Source organism: Vanessa tameamea, chromosome 9, assembly GCF_037043105.1.
Source record: "Vanessa tameamea isolate UH-Manoa-2023 chromosome 9, ilVanTame1 primary haplotype, whole genome shotgun sequence".
NCBI lineage: Eukaryota > Metazoa > Arthropoda > Insecta > Lepidoptera > Nymphalidae > Vanessa > Vanessa tameamea.
This window is the reverse complement of record NC_087317.1, coordinates 13,607,501-13,618,394: the sequence shown is the minus strand read 5'-3', so window position 1 is coordinate 13,618,394 and position 10,894 is coordinate 13,607,501.

Below are 10,894 nucleotides of genomic sequence, written 5' to 3'. Positions count from 1 at the left end.
CCGATCCGCTGTTGATCGTCGCGAGCCCCAGTGACACGGCCCACTCCTCTAGCACCTCTCCTCGGGCATCGGTCGCAGGGGAACCCCAAGCCGTGGATTTGGCATTGAAGTCCCCCGCGACTATCACCGGTCTCGGTGAAACCTGCCCGACCAGAGCCCCGACCTCAACCAGAAGTTGTTCGAACTCGGCGAGACTCCGGTTGGGAGAGGCGTAGACTCCCACGAACGCGCTGCCATGGACGATGGCGGCCACGCACCCTCTGCCTTTGGCGACCCAATCGATCGCAGGGGCGCCGGCGATAGCGGGAGCGACGATGGAAATCACTCCCTCGTGGTCGGATACCCAGTCGTCCCGTAAATGAACGACGTAGGGCTCCGCCACCACTGCCACTCCGATTTGCCACTCCGCCATGCTCTGGACTAGGAGGTCCTGGGCTCTGGCGGAGTGGTTCAAGTTGGCCTGGAGACAACGCAGGGCCATTAGTGTGCGGTCTCCATAGGCTCCTCAGTCCTTAGGGACACGGTGACGGGCCCTTTCGTCACCGCACCTCCCGTTCTTTTGACAGGGCGAGCTTTGCTGCCTTGGCACGCCTTACTGCCCAAGGCGTGCGTCGCCGGTTTACCGGCCGCTGAGCACAGGATGCAGTTCGCTTCAGCGGCGGTGCATTCTCGGGCCTTGTGGTCGGGTTGGCCGCAGCGGAAGCACAAACGGCTGCGGTCCACGCCCCTGTCACAAACGGCCCCCATGTGGCCTCCCTCCAAACATTTATAACAGCGGAGCGGCCTCGGCTCGAGCAAAAGCACCCGCGCCGAGATCCACCCCACTCTGACTCTGCCAGACACCAGAATTTTCTTGGCCGCCGCGACTGGACAGCTGAGCCACAGCGACCTGCAGCCGTTGGCGCTCCGGACAACCACGCCCGGCCTAATAGCGCCCTCGGAGCATCCTCCTTCTGTGGCCACCGCTGCCACCACCTCCTCCGGCGTCACTGAGTCGTCCAGATCCACGACCCTGACCTCGACGCATTTCGTCGGTCGATGGATCTGGACCTCGTCCGGACTCAGGACGTCGCGGAGCTTCGCCGCAAGGGCATCCGCCGACTTCTCCGCGTCGACGGTGCCCGGCGGGATTTCGAGCATCCGCGCTCCAGTGGCCGCCGTCCTGAACCGCACCGCAGTCAAGCCGACCTCGCTCAGCTTGATGCGGCTCTTCGCTTGTTGCAGGACAGTTTCGTACTTCAAGCCTTTCTCCTCGGCACCGGGCTTCAGGGTGATGGTGATCACCGCGGTGCGAGGAGAGCGGAGTTTCCTTTCAGGACGCCTTTCCTTCTTCTCTTTTCTGGCCGCCTTTGCCAATCCCGTTGCCGCCTTAGGCTTCTTGGGCGGCTTGTTCGGCTGTTGGCGAACAACAGCCGCCCAAGATGTTCCGGAGTTACCCGGCCTCGACGCTGGCGGAGGAGCGGTCTTCTTGGCCGCAGCCGCTGCCGCCTCCTGGGCAGCCATGCTGGGCCGTTTTCCCTTCTTTTGGCGTCGGGCCGTGGCAGAGCTCGCGACCGTGTCCGCGGCTTTGGCAGTGGGCGGCTCGACCGGTGCCGTCACCCGTGCTGTCGTAGTCGCAGCTTTTGCCGCCTTGCGGTCTGCGGCCAGCGGAGGCCGCAGCCGAGGCTCCGGAAGGAGGCGACGCTCGATGCCCTCCATCCGGGCGTTCAGCATGTTGCTGAACTGCTCCCGGCTGCATCGCAGCGCCTCCTCCATTATGCGCTTAAGGCCTTCCTCGTTCGTGTCCTGTGGCTTCCTGCGCATCTCGGTCACCTCCCTGCGGAGTTCGGCCAACTGGCCCGAAAGCTGTGCGTTGGCAGCTTCCAGGCGGGCCACCTCCTCAGACATGGTCAGAGCCCTGAGTTCCGCCACCGCACCTTTGATGGTGTCGGCGGCAGTCTTCAGAGCCTTGACGAACGTACCCTTCAGGTTGCCCGATTTGTCGGCAACCTGGAGCACCACGTCGAGCGCCTGCTGGACGGTCGCGTCCAAAGCGGCGGACGTCTTCGGTGCATCCTCGGTATTTGCTTCTGCCTGTCGGTTCCTAGAGCGGGCCGCTCTCTCTTCCAACGCCAACTTGGCCGCTTCGTTGTAAGCGGCCAACGCGTCCTCCGTTTGGAAGCGATCCGTCTTAGTCTTCGACTTCGCTTTGCGGAGCTCCTCCTGCGACTTCCCTATGCCCACGTATCTTCCGTGGGTGGGCGGTCGGCCACGCCCCCTCTTAGTGGCGGGTTTCAGCCACCTCGCTGAGGATTCTGAGTTTTCACTCAGCTGCCCGCTCGCGTCACTCTCGGAGCCAGAGCAGCTTTCCTCAGCGTGGGTCCGCTTCTCACCCTTCCTCTTCCTCTGTGTCGCCTCCTTAGGTGGTATGTCTCCCGACTCCACCGTCATCATGCTGCAGACCGACGAGTCCGACTCGGAGAGTCGCACAGGCCGGGCAGCCAGTCCTTCGTTCAAGCCAGGGTCATCGGTTTCAGCGCGCGCCATCGGGGCGCCCACCTCCACCGCCATATCGTCAGTTTCCAATCGTTTAGCACTTCGTTGTCCGTTGTGAGTTTTTGATTTTTGAACTTCCATATAAAATCCCACGAGTATGGGGGAAGTGAAGGTCCGTCCAGGTGGTGCCCCCTGCGCCTGGATAAGCCTAGCGTGACTCGTCGAGGGTGTCGGCCGGTACCCTGACGAGGATCGCAGTCACGACTGAACCTCCCATCAGCCATGCATCCCCTCGCGCTGCGTCGCCACTTGGGATTCGGGGTAATTTTTATAGAGGTTTTCTTCCTCGCAGTCCGGCCGGTTAAGGCAAGACCCGCGGTCCTGCACGAAGCCGCGAGACATGTCCACGACACCTCACTGTGCAGGATTACGCGCTACTCCTTCGGTCTCCGAAGGCCAAAAGACCTCGAAGACCCAGCACGATCAATGCTATTTACACAATATACAAATTTAAAATAAAATTTATGTACACCACAACAAACTTACTCCCTAATATATACAAATTAAAATGTATTTACACCAAAACACGTAACGAAAAGTATCAAAATCAAAATAAAACGAAACAAGACGTTACAACACTAACCCCCCCTTTGCCACGAAGCCGCTCGCACAGTCCACTCTGCCAAACAGAGAAGCACCAGGAGCGGTCCGTGGCATCCCTCCGCGTCAGTCTTAGCCGTTGCCGACGAAAAAGTCGTCGACACCGTTGCCCAGGGTACGCCACGAGGAGGCGACTGACATGCACCCCAACCTAACCTAACCTAACCTAACCTAACCTAACCTAACCTAACCTAACCTAACCTAACCTAACCAATTGGCCCCGGTAAAACCGGCGAGAAAAAAAAAAAAAAAAAAAAAAAAAAAAAAAAAAAAAAAAAAAAAAAAAAAAAAAAAAAAAAAAAAAAAAAAAAATCAACACCAGGAAAACCAGGGAAGATCAAGCCACTCAGACGACCACGACAGCAGCTAGACACCACGCACCGTCACCTTCGCGCCGCTGCAAAAACGGTACAGTCCATCAATTATTATATATATCTTAATCTCAGTTTAATTAACCATAGCTGGACACATATTAATAGCCAGGGTTATCTTACCTCTAATATTATTTTATTTTTATGTAACCCAATTGCTAATAAGTAAATAAATAAATAAACATAACAAAAAAAAAAAAAAAACTTCACAACAAACAAACACAACAAACAAATAAAAAAAAAAAAAAAAAAAAAAAAAACAAAATGGAAAATAAAAATGACATTACCCCAATGACCTCGGCCCCGGTTGGAAAACCAACATCACAAGAGACCGAGGATCGATGCGTATCTCCCGGCGAAGTCAAACTAACATCAAGTACATCGCCAACCACGCACCTAACTGCAGAGGAGGGATTAAGACAATGCTCTTCACAGAAAACAGATAAAGAAACATCCGAAGACAAAACCATGAAAAAACACACGCGGACAGGACCTGGACTCAGCAAAGTCTCAGTCCTCATTAAGAAGAGGAAAGCGGCCACAAAATCGAGCCCTCCCAAGGGCCCGCTGGAACTGGGGCGAACTTGGGCCCAGGCGATGTCTGCACAAAAGAAAACAAAGACAGGAGGCCTAAGGAGGCTGGCATTGACCAGAACGGCCCAAACAACGGCCAGACAAATCAACATGGATGACGCAAGGCGACTGGCCGAAGTCTCCGTGTTGGACAAAACGCTGGAGGAGACCCAATGTAAACTATCAGAACAAACCGTGGATCTGGACACGCGAAAATCTACATCACCACCCACCCGCACCTTCCCAAAAGTAGATCACTACTCGATAGTGATCTCAAATACCCCAACAACAAGGGAAACATCCCCGGGATCCGGGAGGGAAGAGGAATCCGACGCTAACTGGACAGATGTGGAGAGCCAGACATCGGAGAGGCGACTGAGCATACTCCCACCAATGGGGTCGCACACGGGAGTATGCAAAGACCTTGCGACAGAGAAAGCCCGGGAACTTCTCCAGACGGGGAAAGACGCCTTGGAGAGCTCGACAAACCTTAAAAAGGAGCTGAGGGCAACGGCTGTAGAATCCCTCAGTAATCTCTACGAACTGGTGCTCTCATTAGCCGACTCTAGGAACAGACACCGTTTAAACCTAGAGTTGGAAAGAACAAGAGCAGCCAGAGAGATGGTTCGGATAGAGAGGGCACACTCCAAAACACTGGAGGAGCTTAAAATCGGTCATGACGAACGGATGAGAGAGATTATCGACTCACTTGGGGGATCTCACAGCTCGATTATGGAGGTGCAGAGCTGGCTTAACTATGAACTGGACGGCGTAGTTAAAAAATCAGTGAAAACCGTCCAGATGGAAGTAGAACAAATCAAGGAAAAGACCAAAAAGACCGCCAGCAAACCCAGGCGTCCCCCCACGAGAAGGACTCGGGCTAACAGAAAATCCGCAGCCACTGACCTAGAGACGGCTATAAAAGATCTCACTCGCACAGTCGCATCACTGGCGACTGACATCCACTACATCAAACAAGACCTGTCAGGGATGGGAGCCAGAAACAAACTATCAGAATATAGTCAAATCCCCGACGAAGAACCAAAGAGACGGGAAGAGCCTAGCTACGAAGATATCAAGAAAGAGCTCAAGGCGATGAGGGCGGAAACGGAAAGAATGCTGTCAGACGTCCTCAGAGCTAAACCCGTCTCAAAGGAAGAAATCGGGGAGGAAATCAAAGGAGCAACGGCAGCCATCATCAACAAAACAAACAGGATACTTGAAGAGGTGGTAGAGGTAAAAGAAACGACCTTCACAAATATGGCCACAAACTCGGCCAACACAACAGGACTCGGAACGGAATTAGCCATGGCAGATACGGCTGCTCAGATTCAAGGTTTTCTGAATCCGATAAGAGCTGACGTGGCGGAAATGGCCTCTGCGTCCAAAGAGTTAAACAGAACAATGGAATGGTACAACTCCTCTTTGAAAAGGGGGAACAAACATAACAATACAGTACCAACCTTGGAGCCTGGCAGATCCTACGCCTCGGTGGTAAAGGCAACACCACAAAATCAACCCAACCACACAATAATAATCTCCAGCACTGACCCCAATAACACAGGGAACAAGGTGCTGGAAGATGTCACAAAGGCACTAGATTTTAAAAACACCGGCCTAAAAGTGGATAGGGTCAGGAAGGCTAGGAACAGCAAGGTTTTGCTGAGCTGCCATGATAAGGAGGACATCATCAAAATAAAACATCAAATAAACAAGAATAAGAACCTAAAAGCCCACGAGCCAAAGCCCCAAAATCCCCTAATAAAAATAAGAAACGTCATGTCCTACCTAAAGGATGATGAAATAATAGAACACATCAGGGCGCAGAACAAGAAACTGTTCCAAGATCTGCCTGGTGAAGAAGCACTGCTAAAAATTCGCTACAGGAAAAGGACAAGAAATGCCTTACAGTGCCATATCATCCTTGAGGTAAGCCCGCCGCTCCACAAGAGAATGCTGGACATGGGTTCTGTGCACATTGCCATCCAGAAAAGAGACGTGGAAGACCAGTCCCCACTCGTGCAGTGTGCCAAATGTCTAGGTTTCGGACACACAAAGACCATGTGCAAGGAGTCAACCCAGTACTGCAACTACTGCGGTGGAGCACACTCATGGCAGGAGTGCCGAACCAGACAGGAAGACAGGCCACCGACATGCAAAAACTGCAAAGAAATAAAAACACAAGACATATTTCCACATGTGGCATTCAGCGAAGATTGCCCTCAAAAACAAATGTGGGATAGATTGGCGCGTTCCAAGATAAGCTATTGCTAAGGTCAGCCACGACGACATGAGGGCCCCAACAAAAGTCGACAGAAGAAGTGGAACGAGACTGGAGATTATACAATGTAATCTCCAGCGCTCGAAACAAGCAACGGCTGAGCTTCTGAAGCTTAATGAGGTAAGGGGTATAGCCATGGCACTGGTACAGGAACCATATACGGGTTCCTGCGGTAGTGTCAAACAATACCCCGGCACAAGAGTCATCCAGTGCACTCAAAACATCCACAGCCGTAACCCAGTGAAAGCTGCTATAATCGTTTTCGACGACCGGTTGAGAGTTATCCAAGACCCTCAGCTGGTTTCCGAAACCGAGGCAGCAGCGATACTGGAGATCGGAAGCTTCAGACTCGGAGCAATCTCGGTCTACTTCGACGGGAATGTCGACATCGGGCCCTACATAGAAAGAACAAAAGCAATAGCGAACACCCTGAACGCGCCAAATACCCTTGTAGCGGGAGATATCAACGCTTGGAGCTACTGGTGGGGTAGCGCCTCAGAGGACCAGAGAGGGACGGAATACTGCGCCTTCCTTAACGAGATGGACTACCACATCCTCAATACCGGACGAACTCCGACCTTCGAGGTTTGGAGAGACAATAGGCACTGCACCAGCATTGTGGACGTAACCGCCTGTAGTTCGTCTCTGCTGGGGAAGATAAAGGACTGGAAGGTGGATGCAACGCTGATCACATCAGACCATAACGCCATAACATACACACTGGTTCTAGGCGGGGGGCTGCAACCGGCACCCATTCCAACGACCAGGGTGTACAACACCAAGAAGGCGGACTGGTCAGCGTTCAGAGAGACATTCCTTTCTTCACTCACAGAGACGAACGTTACGTCAGAGAGGATAGATGCCATTGAGTCCGGAGAGGAAATGGAGATCCTGATCGAAGCCTACACAACATCCATTCGGACAGCATGCGAAATCGCTATACCGAAGTTAGGCAGAAGGCGCAAGGGCACCGTCCTTCCCTGGTGGTCCGAAGAGATTGATCTCCTCAGAAAGAACGTCTTGACCAAAAAGAGGAGAATCAAAAACGCTGCACCCCACCGGAGGGAATCAGTACTGCAAGAATACCTTGAGGCCAAGGACAACTACATACAAAAATCCTTGGAGGCACAAACTCAGAGTTGGAAGGAGTTCTGTACCAGGCAGGACAGAGAGAGTGTGTGGGATGGAATTTACCGTGTACTCAGAAAAACAGCAGGTAGAAGAGAAGACCTTCTGCTAAGAGGTAACGACGGCAGGACACTAAGCCCCAAGGAGTCAGCCGACCTCTTAGCCAATACATTCTACCCTGAAGACACGATGGAAAACGACACCCTGCACCACACTCAACTGCGCCGTCTGGTAGAGAACCTACCTGAAGAGCAAATGGGAGAAGATGACCCACCGTTCACTGGAGCCGAAGTGGAAGCTGTTTTAGCAGAGCAGAATCCAAAGAAAGCTCCGGGACCGGACGGATTCACATCGGACATCTGTGCCACGGCTATCCGCTGTGCGCGGGAAGTATTCCTAAAGATAGCCAACAAATGCTTGGCTATCTCTTACTTCCCGAAACAGTGGAAAGTAGCCCATGTAGTCATTCTGAACAAACCTGGCAAAGACGATTACACCAGCCCAAAGTCCTACCGCCCTATAGGCCTACTCTCAGTGCTAGGGAAAACGGTAGAGAAACTTTTTGTGAGAAGACTACAGTGGCACCTACTCCCAACTCTCAACTCGAGGCAGTACGGTTTCCTGCCACAGCGCGGTACAGAGGACGCCCTCTATGACCTAATGAAACACATCGAGGAGGAGAGGGACAGAGGTAACTCTGTCATCCTAATATCATTGGACATAGAGGGGGCCTTCGATAACGCGTGGTGGCCAGCTCTAAAGCAGCAGCTCAGGCTCAGACGCTGTCCTAAGAACCTATGCCTGATGGTTAATTCTTACCTCCAACACCGAAAAATAATAGTCAATTACGCAGGAGAGAAGTGCGAAAGGGATACCACGAAGGGATGTGTACAAGGCTCCATAGGGGGCCCCACATTCTGGAACATCATTCTGGATCCCCTTCTGCAGAGACTATCGGTAGAGGAGGTATACTGTCAGGCATTCGCGGACGACTGCGTTCTGGTGTTCTCCGGAAAGTCCATAGAAGAGATGGAAGATCGCATCAACAGAGTGCTGGAGGTAACAGTAAACTGGGGGGAAGACAATAAACTTAAATTCGCAGCAGCCAAAACACACGCCATGCTGCTAACTAAAAAATTAAAATATACCCCCCCGCACCTCACCATGTCTGGTACCCCATTGGCCCTCGTTGATGAGATCAAACTTCTCGGATTAACCATCGACAGGAGACTAAATTTCAATAAACACGTACGCAACATCTGTACTAAGGCAGCCAGCATCTATAAACAGCTGGCTTGCGCAGCAAAAGTCTCCTGGGGACTGAACGGAGAAATCACCAGAACAATCTACATCGCAGCCGTAGAACCTATCATCACCTACGGAGCGTCCGCGTGGGCAAAAGCGTCTGAGCTGCAAACCAACAGGAGGGCATTAGACTCACTCCAGAGGGGCTTCGCACAAAGGATCAGTAAAGCATACAGAACAACATCACTGAATGCGGCGCTGGTCCTAGCCGGTATCCTACCATTAGATCTGAGGATAAGGGAGGTGTCGTCTCTCTACGAGGCGAAGAGGGGTTTCTCCACCGTCTACCTACCACCAAATCGCAGACTCGAGGAGATAGTTAAAGCTGGGGAACTACCACACCCAGCAACTCGCCTCCAACTAGAGTATAGTCTCCTCGAGGACACGTCGGAAGCTACTCAGGCAGCCCTTAACATCTCGGGCCCACAAATATACACCGACGGTAGTAAAATGGAAGGCAAGGTAGGAGCCGCGCTCACGTGGTGGGAAGACGGCAAGGAGAAACTCAATGAGGTCTTCAGCCTTGACCCCTCGTGCACAGTATTCCAGTCAGAGCTATATGCACTCCATAGAGCGGTGACCAGAGCAATGCACAATACTAATACGAATGTCAACATCCTCAGCGATTCAAGATCATCGCTAGAACTGTTGTGCAGCGCTAGGCTCAGTCACCCGCTCATTAAATCCATCAAAGAGTGCATAGCGGAAATGCTGTCGAGAGGGAGGGGAGTGCGCCTCTTCTGGCTTAGAGCCCATATAGGGACGTGCGGGAACGAAAGGGCAGACGAACTGGCAAAGGAAGGTGCTTCAAAAACCACCACAACTCCAGACTACGCGGAGGTACCGTTGTCATACGTGAGGAACAAGATCCGAGAGGAATCTATCGCCAGATGGCAAGATAGATACGACACAGCCTCTCAGGGTGCGGTTACAAGAACGTTTCTTCCTGACGTCAGGAAGGCCTACAGCCTAGTACGGGGAACGAAACTTAACCAGCACCACATACAAATCCTCACGGGACACGGAGGTTTCGGAGAGTACTTGCACCGGTTTAGGCTGAACGACAGCCCCCGATGCGAGTGCGATCCGAACATCAGTGAAACAGTGTGGCACCTTTTGCTAGAATGCCCCAGATTCCAAACCCTTAGACACGACCTGGAGAGTGTCTGTGCCCTAAAACTCAGACTTGAAAACTTATCCAACATCCTCGAAAACAAGAACACCAAAGGATACTTCCTAAGCTACATTGAAAAGATAGCAGAAATAGCCACAAGGAGGAACAAAAAACCAACAACCATTCCACACCGCAACACCGAACCTATCCAGCTACCAACACAAACCGTCACCAACTACAATTTACAAATCACCAAAACAAAACCTTATCTATACAACATATTACAAGACGCAGTACCTGGCAATGCTGGGATTCGCATTCGAGGGGTCGCCCTTTTTATGGACGACAACTCAGAAAGAGTGGGGATGGCTTTCTGCAACGTCAGGGCAAAGACGAATGTCTATGTCTCCCCGGGGCTCGGCCTCCTGCTCAACGGCAGCACCAATAAAACATCGATGCGTCGGAAGATCTACGACGCACTACCCACTGTGGCAGTGGAGGGTCAGCTGTGTAGAATAGTGCGGAGGAAAAACAAAACCATCGCGCTGTTCGCCACGGACGATTACACCACGGCATTTCAGAAGGCCAACAGGGTGCTGACGGCGCTGGGGGGGCGGGACCTGACGGGCGATACTGCTCCACGAGTGGTCAGTGTGGATGCTATGGTAGTAGGTTACCACAAGGGCGAAACCCTAGACCAACTGGGAACACTGCAAGCCTCAAAACATCACGAGCTAGTGGTATACGAAAACCGAGGACAGAACCTCGGATTTCTCAAAAGACGCGACCAGGCATCCACCCCTGACCACGCAACCCACAACCCATCTCCGATCCATACTCAAATAGCCAGCGGGTCGGAGAGACTGCAGAAGCGGCTCAGGGAAGCGGATCCCCTGGCAGAGCTGAGAGCCACAACACAATCAAAGAATAAGTTTAAAACCACCATAATCTCAACTATCAAAAGCACCATCAACAAATTCAGAAGAC